We start from the raw sequence: 14,252 nt of genomic DNA on the forward strand, positions 1-14,252 counted from the left end.
ACTCTACATGACGCGAATGCTGAATGAGGATAGCTAAATGCAAACTTTCCCATGATTGGTAATACATGATAAAGCTAAGCTGTAGTTTGAAGCTTTGGAAGGGGAGCCAAGACAGGCATGTCCGGCTCTACGGATGAGGTTTTTGCATTATTTTCACAGGGAAGCATCCCTAGTTGAGATGGATGCAAAGCCGAAGGCTCTAAAACAGGATGTAAGTGAGGAGTTTAATTTGTTTTTGGATTGTTTTGAAGTATCTGGGCAGAGCAAGCAACGGCTATGCAATTGGCCAATGGCAAGTATTTCAAGATGGATAAGTTTATGGCGTGTTTGCATCCTAAAGTGCGAGAGAAAGTGGATGCCATGCCAAGGGCTAACCCAGGCAAGTGGGACTTGGGCCAAGGGCTGGCTGCTAAAGGCGACCAGAGAGATTCTATTCAATGGCCAAGGGCTATATAATGGGGGGTTGGGCGGAGAAACTTCATTACGCAGCTCCTAGGTCTTACATTGGTATCAAAGAAAGGTGGAGGAAGGAGAAGAACGAGCTATGGAGGAGAGGGAAAGCTTGCATGACCTTGCATGTTTTGCATGTTATCTCTCTCTCTCTCTCTCTCTCTCTCTCTCTCTCTCTCTCTCTCTCTCTCTCTCTCTCTCTCTCTCTCTCTCTCTCTCTCTCTCTCAAGTCAAGCCATCATGGCGTGGTGAAGAAGTGGACTGCTGTGGGCAGGAGCCCTTAGCAACCGAGGATGGGAACGAGGTCGAGGATCGGCACGCAAGGCCATGTGTGTGCTCCTTGCCGCACTGTCGAAGCAAGGGCCTTGCCTAACACTGTGTGCGAGCCATAGACGGCTCCAAGCACACAACTAGCTTAACTAGTAAGCTCAAAAGAGGGCAATGGTGTGTCACTCACCGCTCTATGCTCCTGCCGTGGAGGATTCCTCACCGCGAAGAAGAAGGAGACACCGCTACGTCGCGCTCAACCGCTTCACCACCGTCGTGCTGCCGCAATGCTCGATCGCACTCTCTCTCTCTCTCTCTCACATACACACACACACACACACACACACACACACACAAGGAGGTGAAGAAGAAGAAGATGGAGATGGAGATGGAGCAAGAGCACTCTTCTATTGCACAAATGAGAGAATGAGTGAATTTTAGGTTTAGTTGGCTTTTATATGAGCTCACCCCATTTACACTTGGGCGCCCATGCTTAGCCAACTAATCCCTTGAATGTCCAAGTTAGAGTGCGCCTCTCATCGGCGATCACTCTTACCCTTTTCCTATTGGACCGACAAGCCCGGTACCTGACTCTACCAAATAAATAATACAATGTCCACCGTAGGTTACAACGTCCGTCTCGTAGGTGATAGGGTGTCCGTGAGCCATGAGGGTTAACATGCCCCCCTTCCTGATGTAGATTCCGTCCTCGGAAGCTATTGAGTTGAAGCTCGTTGGTCGAGGTGGAAGAGCATTTGAGATGAATGTCCTTAGCCTTCATTAGTCACTGCAAAATCAAACAACATTGCACAGTAATTGCATTTTCATAAGCGATTAAAAAGCATATGCAATTTTAGGCAGACAATTGATTGGTAACAGAATTTTAAACAATTTGTCAGCAATAAGCATTAAATTGCAATGTAATCAAATGCATAAACAGATGTAAAGGTAAAAAATTAAACAACTCTGGGGTCGCTAATTTAACGGTCGAAATGCACTAGAGATCGACTATTAATACCATGGGTAAGCTTCTTAATTTTCTCTGGTTAATTAAGTTGTTTAATCGCGAGAGCCAAGTATTTCATGTTCGAGGGCTGACTAGAGGCTATACCTAGAGGACCTTGTAGTTAAGCTACGATAAAAAAAATTTCTCATGAAATCATCGCCTGACTGATTACCTTTTCTTTGACCCCCCAAAGTGTTTTCACAGTGATTCAATTTGATGTGTGTGCTTATTTTGTATGCCTTGGGTTTTTTGCTTTTCAAGGAAAAGCGCCCACACTGGGAACCTCTAGGGCTCTAGTACCATAGGCAATACATGTGAGTGAAGTACCAAATCAAGCTGAGATTTCTCCTCCAGCTTAAGATTTTACATTGTGGCACTTTGATTTTTTGTTTGTTCATTTTCAGCATTTTAATTTTGTAACTTTGGGGGGTCATATAACACTGATACACCTCCCCAGGCTCATCACACTAGTAAACTCCCTTTATAATACTTAAGCGAAAGGTCAATAGGGTCAAGCCCACTAGAAATCCCTAGTACATTTCACACAATGCTGCCTAAATCGGATCAAGAACCTAAGTAACCATTGATTATTAGGAAGGCATTCCCCATGGTATTAAGAGAAGATCTCTAACACCTAACTTGGTCAAACTAGCTTAGTCGGACTGGTTGATTTTTAAACCTAGACAAGTGATTATGACAAAAAATTACATTGAATTAAATGTTTGTTACTAAGCAAATGTGCTGGATATTATCCTACCAATCACAATCAAAGCAGACAATCATAGATGCAAAAAAGATAAGGGGCAATGCTAATGGACAAGAAACACCTGTTTGTGTCGATGGTCGCGCTTGATTTGAAGAGTGAGTCGAGATAAAGATTTCATGAAGGTCCAAATCCTATCAATAGCAACACGCTCTTGTACACACTAGGAAACAAAAGGAATACCTCCAGGGGGCACATTAGTGGGAAAAGGTACCAACACTTATTGAACACAACAAAAAACATAAGGAACCCTAACCTAATTATTTGCACTCCCCTAGAGAGGTTGGGGGGAAACCCTAAGGCTAAACCCCTATCCTCGGAGGTGGAAACGGTGTGGTTTGGACCACATTTTGGGTTCTAGGGACCATGTGCTGTAATGGCAATTGTTGCTCCATGGGTGGGGTAGGCATCAATGCAGGAACTCGAGGTGAGTCTGCCCAAGCTATAGGCGGTCTATTTTCCATGATGCTTTTAAGCATTAGGCAATCCTTCGCTTGATGGCCATACCTACCACACGCGTTACAAGTCCCGTTAAACTTTACTCTGAAAGGAGGGCATTCACTCGTAGTATGTGGGCCCAAGCAGATTGAGCACCATTGCTGCTCCCTTCTTGGATACATATGAGTGTTTTGTGGAGCACGATTACCCCTAAGGCTTTCTTGGATGGCCTTGGTGAGATCTGCCAAAGTCATCTCAGATATCGTTTGCTCTTTCACGATTGGCTTTATCTTCATTGGCTCATGCCCTGATGCTTGCGAGCTACTAGACTTCGGCTCGGCAGACACTCTTTCTCCTGCAATCATTAAATTATCCTCCAATTGGATTGCATTCATGGTGACTGCTTCCCAAGTAGTGATACCTCTAACGACTAGGCCATTATAGATACTTTCATGTCATAGTCCCCTAATGAATCTATCGACGAGCAATTGGTTGTTATTGAATCGCTCGTTTGGATTGCATCGAGAATTCAAATTCTTTAGGCGACTAATGAAGTCCCTCACGGATTCACCTTCTTCTCGTTGGGCTTTCTGGAGCTGAGAGGCTACACCCCAAAGTACTCCCTCTCGTATGTATTCTTTTAAAAACAGTCTCCTAAGACTAGAGTAGATCGTTTTCTCTTCTACTCTTAAGGTTCTATACCAATCTCCAGCCTTTCCGCTTAGGGTCAAACTCAAAGCCTTACACTTATGTAGCTCATTGTGCTCTTCCAAGGAATCGCACACATGCTCAAAGACTTCCATATGCTTTCTAGCATCTCCGTCTCCACTGAATTTCTGTGTGAGCTTAGCTACTTGAACTGTCTTGCTCCTAGGCTCTCTATCAGGTGCACTACGCATGTTTTCCACAATAGAGCGACCGATAGTTTGAGCAAATGCTGCCAAAAATCCTATTTGAGCAGGTATAATGGGTGTATGTGCTTTTGGAACCACATGTGAGATGGGAGTTGGCCTTGGCCTTGGCATACGCGCGGCTCTTGGGTCCCATATTTCGTATGGTGGTGTACCAGACGGTGGTCCAAAGTTTACAGGCGTGGCCCTAGGTATAGGGGGTGCCTGATATGGCATGTTATTATTAAATGGCATGGCTCCAGTTGTATAAGAGCTTGGATAATGCCATTGTGGATTGTAAGCTCTTGGAATAATCGGAGGTGTAGGAGTTACATGAGGCTGAGGTACGACAGGTGCACACGATTGATACGTACATGTAGGTATAGTTGGGGGCACTGTGCTACTAGGCATCGGCGTAGTGTTAACAAATGAACTCCATGGTGTACTTCTTGTCATGCTCACCACGGGGATATGCATGGTAGCCGTAGTGTCAAAGAGAAAGATGAGCTAGATCTGGGAAGGTAAAGCTGCCACTTGTGGGCTCAGATTGTACTGAGGCTCCTGGCGAAACAACATATGGAGGATCAATGGGGCTCACCGAGGGAGTCTCCATTTGTGATAGGGTTGTTTGGTTGGCCTTTCCCGTATCCAAGAATCTCATTAGGCCTGTTGAAGGCATGTTGATCCCTGTGTTCTGTCTTTCTAACTCGACAATCCTATGGAGGACATCACAGACTTTCTGTTGTTGCTCATCTATGCTAGTAGCACCCGATGTGGATTGTAGAACATCTAACCAACCCACATGATAGGTGTGTCCTGTGTACCGATCAGTTAAAGCTTCTGCTTGTAGGTCATACTCCCAATTTTCGTTTAGGAATATCCCATCTAGGCCTGGCATGCTGGAGGTTTCCCTCGAAGTGGAATCATTATTGCTCCCCATCGCTTGCCCCTCCGTGACTGCTACCTTGGGAGCACTCGGTTGCTCGGCTGGCATGATTGTTGTCATAGGAGCCTTTGCGTTCAGGGCTCGACTTTGTTCTAGCCTTTGTAGGTTCTCAATTTCCCTCTCCCTTGTTGCTTTCATATAGCGTTCGATCTCTTGTACTTTGGCAAGATTCCTACCATCGGGTAGTAAAACCTCAGAGGGAGATAGTCCTAAAGGATCAGGAGGTGTAGTGGATGGAACATTCACATGCACACTCTCAAGAAGCATAGGGTCTATATTAGGCATGAATGATGAATTTACTTCCCCACTCCCTTCATTTATTTCATTAACCGCATGTTCGGAGCGAGTAGCTCTACTAAGGGTCTCTTTTAAGCGGCTAAACACGCTGGACCCGGGCCGTGGGCCCATGGCATGCATGTCTTGACTTGAACTATCAGGGTTTGGTGTAGGATACCCCTCCATGACTTCGTAGTCAGAGGAAGAATCACTAGACGCGATATGAGGATCTTGGGCCGCGCTACCTTGAGTCCCGCCGAAGGTCCAGAACCTAGGGTGGAGGAATAATGGGTGCCCGCGTAAATGGAGGCACTACCAATATGCTTGTGCTCTAACACTCGTCCAGAGCGTAGGTTCATATGACTTGGATTCCCTAGAAGTGTCAGTGAGTGCCCGTGAAGGCTGCTCACCTAGTAATTTTGGGTGTTTTGCAACCCAAGTCTTTTCTTATTTATTTATTTTTTGATTTTTTGGTCCTTGTTTTTCTGACCCAGCTATAGAATAGAATGTATGATAGCTCAAAACGAGCGTCTCGGTCAGAGGGACGTGCCGTGCTTTACAACCCTCCGTTTGGTCACTTTATGCCCTCGGAATCCCTAAAACCGTCAATTTCTAGTAGGGAACTAGGCCCAAATTAGAAAGTCTAAGAGTGTAAGTGGGAAGAGAAGGGAGGAGAGTGGAGGACTTGCCCCACATGCTCTCATTCCCTCTTGAGGGGGTAGGGTATATATATAAGAGTGAGTCTAGTATATATCATAAGACTGAGGACTGAGGCCTGGGCCTGGGCTTGGGCTTGGGCTTTTTATTATTATTATTATTTTTTAAGGCGACGACGGCGCGCGGTTTAGGTGACCCTTTCTTGGCCACACACACTGTCAACACCTACCTAACCTCTCTGTCAACAGCTCACAGACAGCTCACTACCTTATCTACTTACTAACAATGCTGCTAACCACTAACTAATCTGTTAACCACTCTGCTAACTGCTTACTGACAGTGGGCTAACTGTCCACCTACTTCCTCTCTCACTACCTTACTGTGCAAAGACTGTGTGCAGGCAAACCTTGATAGAAAACTGTGTACAGACTGTGTGCAAACAGAAATTGCTAACTGCCTTCCTGCTTATTCATTCACTACGAACAAGCTAACGACTACTAATTGTGCAAAGACTGTGTGCAAACAGAAAACACAACATTATGCAGAAATCACAGAACTTGCAGACAATACAGAAATTAACAACTTGCAGAAAAATAACTCATTCCTCTTCCTCTTCCTCTTCTTTCCTACTACAAACAACTCATAGGAGAAGCACAAAGTGCCTCTTGGGCTTAGTGCAGGGCGATTCCCCGGCAGCGGCGCCAAAAATGTGCGCTCCTTGCCGCACTGTCGAAGCAAGGGCCTTGCCTAACACTGTGTGCGAGCCATAGACGGGTCCAAGCACACAACTAGCTTAACTAGTAAGCTCAAAAGAGGGCAATGGTGTGTCACTCACCGCTCTATGCTCCTGCCGTGGAGGATTCCTCGCCGCGAAGAAGAAGGAGACGCCGCTACGTCGCGCTCAACCGCTTCACCGCCGTCGTGCCGCCGCAATGCTCGATCGCGCTCTGTCTCTCTCTCTCTCTCTCACACATACACACACACACACAAGGAGGTGAAGAAGAAGAAGATGGAGATGGAGATGGAGCAAGAGCACTCTTCTATTGCACAAATGAGTGAATGAGTGAATTTTAGGTTCAGTTGGCTTTTATATGAGCTCACCCCATTCACACTTGGGCGCCCATGCTTAGCCAACTAATCCCTTGAATGTCCCAGTTAGAGTGCGCCTCTCATCGGCGATCACTCTTACCCTTTTCCTATTGGACCGACAAGCCCGGTACCTGACTCTACCAAATAAATAATACAATGTCCACCGTAGGTTACAACATCCGTCTCGTAGGTGATAGGGTGTCCGTGAGCTGTGAGGGTTAACACCGTGGGAGCGGCTACCTGCACACAAAGGGGACCAGTGGCAGACCTGCATCAAATTCACTATGCTTGGCATCGTTGGGTTCACAAGAGGGAGAGGAGCGAGATTCATCTTTGTTGCCTTGGCCCTTGAGGTCCAGATTGTCCCCCGCTGCTGTTTTCGACCGGGCATAGATTGCTATGGCATCTGCAGAGTAAGGTTAATTTTTTTCTCTTTTATTCTTGCTCTTTCACATAGTGGGTGCCCAAGAGGCCGCACACAAAGGGTGTCTTCCAAGGGGTCATCCCCTCGCATCACCACGGGCAAGGCGGCATGCACGACATGCAAGACTGAGGACATGGAAGGACAGTCAATCGGCTTCGGGCCGTTTCAACCTGACAGACATGCCGGCCTGACCACCCGCATGCATGGCCCGAAAGGGAGTCACGAACAGTTAGCCAAGGGCTATTTCAAGCTCACCATTGCGAATCCATATGAGCTTAAGCATGCTCAGGCTACGCGCCTTCTATTTTACGCTTGATAGCACCTGTCTATTACTGAATCGTCGTGCGGAGTGCGGTCCAGTATCAATATCATCTTCACCTAGCCACGGTCCAATTGACACGTTATCGAGGAATTCTCTGTCTAGGTGGACATCAATTCGACGATTGTATCCGATACAATCAGCTATCCAAGGGATAAAGTATTCAAGTATTCAAGCGGTGTTGGTAACTGTTGAAACTCCTTCAGCATATTGCAAGGTATTTTGGACAATCTAGTAAAAAATCAGGTATTTCTGTTAAAGTTTGTTATGCAATCATTTGATTTTGGTTAGGGTTCCGGCTTGTGCATGGATTGCTGCCCAAGGGGTAGGTTGAACTTTATCAAGCAAGGCTTGATTGTTATTACAGCACGGCTCTATTGAATTTAGTCACTCCCATTTCTTGGCATGAAGGATTGACTAACATGACCGATCATTCATGGATAGAATTCAATGCATATGCCTTCAGCATATGGGACATACTTCTTATTTGCAACTTTGTTTATTGCCTGTTCAGTGTTGCATACACTGTAGCCGATGAACCACTGCTTGGTTTGTACACTTCCCTCTAGCATGGCTTGACTACCAACCGCCTTGACCCACAACACGGGTCCTTAGCGGTTTAACTTTGATGTTCAAGCATAGCAACTCGACTTTGTTTTAGCATCTCACAGAGATTGGCAAGGCTTGTACCTAGACTTCATGAACGGTGCAAAATTGTTTTTCATGGCCGACTCTTTGCACGTCAGACGGGGCTCTCTTTCCCATGTCTCGGACAGCTGACAACGGCACATATGTTCAACAAGGTCATCTACTTATTACCGCTTCTAGAAGCTGGCAAAAAATACCGCAATTTTACTTATCAAAATGATGAGCTCTTTGACATGGTCGTTAGTTACGCATTGTCAAGGATGAGATATTCGACCTGGTCGATTGAATTTTGCCAAGATATATGTGGGTTGATAGCAACATTTGTTGGCTACACGTTACTTATGTGAAGCACCGCTTCAATTTATGCATTTTGCATTAAGACTTCCCATGATTGGCATATGCTGCATACACGCTCGGGAGGGATTTGGAACTATGCTTGTAGGATCTTTCATTACGTACCAGACGAGCGTGAATGCCATATGAGAGTGTATATGATACACGTGACAAATCTCTCTTGCTCATTTGAATTGGCTATGAGTCGGATTTGAGCAAGTTTCTCCTTCAAAAGTTTAGGACATTTTCTAACGGTTGCATGCCTATAGGATATGCTGCAGGCTAGGCATAAGATGCACACGAGCATGGGCACCCACTCTAGCATACACGTCCTACCGATTTAAGGAAAGCTCCTTAGCTCCGTGTGCTCTCCTTCTCTCTCTTTCTTATTTCTCTCAAGGAATAATGAATATATTTTTCTTGTGAGTCAGCTTGAGCCAAGGTGCTCTAACTCTCAGCTAGAACTTGGGCAAGCCGCCATCCAAGTTAGTCTTCATTGGTTCGTCGATTGAACACTAGTTGCCAAAGGGATAGGAGTCACACACGCTGGCTAAGAGTCATTGTCAGATCTCGGGCAAGACCCAACTGTTGGCATTATTTGGGTGATTGTTCTTCAGCTTGAACATATATACCTCGTGCACTCCATGTCGATGTTCATGGCCAAGCAAGAGTCTTGCCATTACATATATTTTTGGGTATTTTGTAAGCACTACATGTTTTGGTGCGAAGCCTAAGCTGATTTTTGATAAAATTACACTCCCATAGACTGATCTATAGCACGGCGTATAGATGTGGCAATCATTTCCAGCAGCATGGCTATCCATAAGAGCTAGGGGTTCCGCCCTGCGTGGATCTCCCATTTTCTCTATAGCACTAGGCGTGCATATAGGAGCATAGTTTTGTGGTATGACCACCTATGTGATTACTAAATCACACAACATGTGTTAATGGTCATTCTTGAACACCTTCACACTTTGTTTTTCAAGAAACTCTATCTGCCACAGGATATTCAAAAGGTTCTTTCCAACCTTTCACCAAGGGGGTTGGTTTTGCAAGCTATACCTAGGGGTTTGGATTGCCACGGCAACACCCAAGGTTACACTTTTCATTTCTTTATCTTCACTAATCTCTAATTTTAGTAATTAGTAGGTCAAAGAAAATTTGATATGGTACGCTTATAGGTTGAGGGATATACCTAACTTTCGGGAAAGTATTAGGTAATTTCCACCTCATTGTCAGTATATGTTTTTTTTTGGGTTTCTTTTCCTTTCCAATCACGTTTGATTAAGATCTGTACAACGGATGTTTGAGCTCGAAAACTTTCATTCAGTGTAAGGTCTCTGACCCCGATCAAAAATAGCACCTTTGTACCATGAACTGAATATAATGGAATAAGTTACTATTTTTAGCAGTTTTCCAGATTCTGTCAGTGCCATGATGTTTAGAATGTTTTAAAGCTCCGAAATGTGAATTAAAATAATCTTTGTAAAAAAATTCCAAAAATAGTAAGTTTTTGGTCACCCGACCCGTCCAGTTCTAATCGTCTCGAAAAATTGCACCTGTACCCCGAATTCCAAAAAAATGCATTTTCGGACCCCGAGGGCTACTAAATATGGCAGGTATCCGGGCCAGTACGCCTTAGTTAGAGCTTGCTATAGCAATTTTCGGCATCAAAATCCGACTCGTATGACCTGTTTTAGCCTAGAACCAATTTTCCTAAAAATTGTCCGGGGAGGTACCGGGGGCCCGGGACTGTGTGGGAACAGGTTCCAACCCACTCCAGATCAGCTTTAGCAGCTAGGGGGCGCCCTCTTGCTTTGTGGGAGTCCTGGGAGAGTTTCCAAGCGAGTAACTAAGTCTTAGAGTCAGTTAAACTAGCCAACCTGACACTTGGTGAGTAGGCAACTACACTTGCCAATGCAGTGAACTGAGTGCTCCTCCAGATGCTAATAGCAGGGCTGGTCGATTTTCAGCCTGTAGGAGCCTATTTAAAGGCCTGTACACACACACACACACACACACACACACACACACACACACACACACACACACACACACACACACACACACACACACACACATATGCTCTCTCTCTCACACACACACACACAGTGCATACACACACACACACACCTCACATACTCTGGGAAGGTGCTGCCGGAACACACACCTTTTGAAGGAGAAGCAAGGAGGGAGGTGCTGTCGAATTCTCGCCTCAAGAAGCTCGATTAGAGCAGAGAATTGAGAGGATTATCAGCCCTTAATCACGGTAACCACGGTTTAATTAATGCTTTCTGCAAATCCTTTTCATCACCATCTAAATTTCTCGTCTATTATGCTTATTCCTAGTCGTAATTCTCTATAATCACTCTCTAAATTCTCCTTAACCATATTCTATTATGTAATCATCATCCCATAGCTGAATTATCAGCCATTCATCACTCTTAATTAATGATTAGTGCACGATTATTAGAATTTTCTCTCTCTAGGTAGCATAGAAATTAATCGTTAAGCTGGTAATTGTGTAGATTGATGAGAATCACTCTTTCTATCACGCATTAATATTGTAGCTGATTTAGATCCATCTTTGTTATGCATTAAGATATAATTAAGGTAAGATTAATCTATCATTAAGTCTCTAAGAGGTGGTTTTTCTCACACCTATGCATGCGGTGATTCTGCACCCTCTAATTGCTAGGAAAGAGATTAATCGTGCTTAATTCATCTCTCTGGTAATTCCATTAGTGAAATCCTATTATTCTTAATCATGTAAGCCGAGTAATTATCTTTAGAGCCGGTTCCCATAGGATTATGTGTCATCCATAATGATTGCTATATGGAAAAATCTAAACCTCTCATGTAGTAGGCATTGTTTGACGTTGCTAATCTATCATTTGGCTTGTTATGACGCTTACGGACATTAGCTCTTTTCCCCAAGTTAATTACTTAAAGTAGTGAGTTTAAAATGGCCCCGGTTAAGAGGACTCGCTTTGGTGGAGCCCACGACCACGAGGCAGGAACGAGCAAGGTGAACGGAAAGGGAAAAGCTCCCATGGAGGAACAAATACCGGCCATCCCACGGGCCATGACGAAGAAATGGAAGAGGTAGATCATAATTTCATTCAAGTTGTTTAATTTAACATTGCACACGTTTAGTTAGGAATGAAAATATCCCCAAACATGTTGGAGAAATCCGACGGAAACCTCGGCATTGAATTCATTGTACATTAAGTTCTAAAGTAGGAAGGAAATGATTGATGGGTATGCTGGTTGCAATTAGGAAAGAATGTCTGCTAGGGAAAATTTAGCTCGACATGTTCAGTTTATTTCCAATGTTGAATCAGTCCTGACCCCCCTACTAATCATAGGGGGCAGAGTTCCTCGTTAAGGACTCTTGAATCCACGACTTGCTTTCTATGCGGTGGATACCCATGACTTGCTTTCTATGCGGTGGGAACCCACGTCTTGCTTTCTATGCGGTGGGAGTGTCCATGACGTGCTTTCTATGCGGTGGACATACCTAGTTGTATGGGCAGCTAGGCGACAACGGGAGGAGTGAACTCTCGCTGGAGGGGGGATGTTGTACCTCCAGAACATTGGAACTTTTATGAATAAGTTTGAGTAGAATTTTTACTAGAATTCTGTCTTGGTGTTGTTTGCAATACTGGTTGAAGGGCTGTCTCAACGAACCATGTGATTCGGAATTAAACAAGGAATATCTATGTTGAACAACCTTTGTGGTAGTAATTAGGTCACACGAGGAAGTGTGAGTGTGGGGGTGGAAAGTGGGGGCTTGGCTCAGGTTGCCAATGCCTACGAGATGGGTGGTCCCGATTGGTCGGGAACTCTCTGTCCCCATAGTGCTTACTCGATATTAGTAATGCTCATTGCCCCTAGAGCGGGAAATTCTCGAGAGTACATGCCTCTGAAACATGGGAAAAAAGGCACTCGAGGCTTCTCTCCTCTTGGAAGGTGGGTCTTAGGATCGCTAGATAGTTCAAGTACGCTTCCCCTGCGAGGTGGATCTAGATCTCCCTGCTATTAGGATCGAACTCGACTCACTTTGTGATGAGAGATCGTCCGCTAGTCGAACCCTGAACCATTTTGTTTGCTTCCGCAATAGATCTAGTGGCCACTGGGTTCACCATTAGATCCGCCATTGGAAACAGTGGGGTGGGGACCTCACATTCAGCTTGCTCTTTAGCCACATGACAAGGTCATGTAAGAGCACAACATTTTGAGCCAATAATGTTATTTTCTCTCTTCCGTGTTCCTCAAGATACCGTGATGGGTTGATTCTTGTTGAAATAGTTACAAACCTACATGGTATGGTTCTGTTTGGCAGGTGTTGTCACATGGGACACAACATGGTTTAGGAACTCAAGGAGTTTGGTTTAGCCATTGTGGAGCAATGATAATGAGGGTCCCTCTCACTCGCGTCGCGGAGTGTTCATAGTTACCTCCACACACAAGCACAATTTGTGCTTGATGGATGTCGCTTTCTCTGCCATCCTTACTTGAGACATATTCCACATGTGGCAAATATGAGTCTTTGGGACTGACATTGGCGCCTAATTCTCTAATGATGTGTTGCGACGACGAAGTCCCTACGTGTTGGTTGCATCCGTTTATTCGACCATTTGGAGCACACCATATCAAGAACAATTTCAGTGGCCAGAAATTGTCAGGTACCACGTACAGACTTGTTGTGATTACAAGTGCTATGAAACCACCTTAACAGAGGGTTGTTTCTATATATAGCCTAGTCTGCTACGTTCATGAGAATGTCTCATGGTTGGTACCTAGGTGTGACTGAGCTTTCACATTCTATCATGGTCCAACTCTTGTTGCAAGGCTTTCACGTACGTGCCGTGGAAAGTCTCGTCATGGAATTGCAATTTGGATTTGTTTGTGTTAAATGCATGCACACTAGGTGTTATGGGCCCTAGTGTTTAACACAAATTTGTTCAGAGAGGCATGCCAATTCATGGACTTTCTTGTTTCTGCAATTTTTTGCACTTCAAGTGCCAATTTTTAAGCAGATTTATGAAGTTACACCCTACCATACAAGGTAATGGCCCCATTATGGCACACAATGCATTCCCTTGGAGAACACACACGCTTGACGCATATGAAAGAACTCATATATCTGATGCATAACAAGACACGAGGGAGAGGAGGTTGATATAAATCTGAGAACAACCAGCAAATATCATGGTATAAACAAGAATTCAATGGCCGAGGTTTAACTTCCCTTCATCTAGCCAGTCGGACACTACCAACATGACATCGTACTTTTCAGCCTCTTGCTTGTGTTACCATTCACACTCACTTTTTAATTGTCTTTGACTCCATTGATCAAGGCCACCTCCTTTTTTCCACCCCCTTCCTTGGATTTGCTTCCCTATCCTTGCTTCTTCTGTAGTGCAACAACCCATCCAATCCCAGCTAGGAGCCTCATTTTTCTGCAGCTCATGTAGCACCCCTCCTTTACCGCCATATAGGCCCGCTCCCTTCAAAAGATGGTACCCTACCTTCGAGTAGCTTGTGGACCTTCACTTGCATCTTTTGGCATCACCTACAGTGGCCCTCGGCCTTAACGGCCTATGGCACTTTCTGCCGTAACCAAAGATCCTCCTTTCAATGATCACCTCTTCATGCTTGTTCTCTGTCATCCATGCTCATGGCCCATCCACTTGATTAGAACCAACCCCTTCACGTGCTCTCTTGCCCCTCTCCTGTTGAA

Source organism: Adiantum capillus-veneris, chromosome 23 (assembly GCF_014529385.1).
Source record: "Adiantum capillus-veneris isolate H3 chromosome 23, ASM1452938v2, whole genome shotgun sequence".
NCBI lineage: Eukaryota > Viridiplantae > Streptophyta > Polypodiopsida > Polypodiales > Pteridaceae > Adiantum > Adiantum capillus-veneris.